Here is a 924-nt window from a genome sequence, read left to right as displayed (position 1 = left end):
ATTGTCGCTACATCTGTTGATACCTTACCTGCAATCCTAAATGCTTAGTATAGGATGCTAGTTTATCATCATTGGCCCTACATTCTTGTCAGTCTGCCTTGCTATACTATCGGGCCGTGATCACTTGGGAGGTGATCACGGGTATATACTATACTATACATACATACTATACAGATGGTGACTAAAGTCGGGTCAGCTCATTGAGTACCCGCAAGTGATTCTGACGAGGGGGCTGAAAGGACAGGTGGCTCCATCCCGGTAGAGGTGGGCCTGGGTTCCCGACGGCCCTCGACTGTTACTTTGTGGCGGAGCGACAGGGCAGGTTGAGACCACCTAGGAGACAGGTGGGCCTGGCCCTGTTCGGCGTTGGCGGATACTTAACACGCTTAACGAAATCTTGGTATTTGATCTGAGTCGGCTACGAGCCTATACGCACTAACCATCTACGTGGGAGTAGTTATGGGTATCCCGACGTCGTGGTATCAGCCGAAGCCCTTCATACGTCAGCGACGGAGCGGCGCGCGCCGGATTGGAACGTAAGCCTGCTCTTGTATTAAGGGGGCTAGTTCTGCTTTCGGCCGCGTACGCAACGTGCAGGTGTGCTATGGGCGATGGGCCCAGACCCCTGTGCGCTTAGGTTTAGACCGGCGTGCTGGCCTCTCTGTTGAGCCTAGGTGGGGCTGCGACGTGTTGATCTTCCGCGGCCGGGCATGACCCAGGAAAGTGTGTCCGGCCAAATGGGATCGAGCGTGTTGGGGAATGTGGTGCACCCCTGCAGGGAAGTTAATCTATTCGAATAGCCGTGATCTTCGGTAACAGGACGACTTGGAGTTGTACCTTGACCTTATGACAACTAGAACCGGATACTTAATAAAACACACCCTTCCAAGTGCCAGATACAACCGGTGGTCGCTCTACCTCAGG

Source organism: Triticum dicoccoides, chromosome 5A (genome assembly GCF_002162155.2).
Source record: "Triticum dicoccoides isolate Atlit2015 ecotype Zavitan chromosome 5A, WEW_v2.0, whole genome shotgun sequence".
Taxonomy (NCBI): domain Eukaryota; kingdom Viridiplantae; phylum Streptophyta; class Magnoliopsida; order Poales; family Poaceae; genus Triticum; species Triticum dicoccoides.
This window is presented reverse-complemented; position numbering follows the sequence as displayed.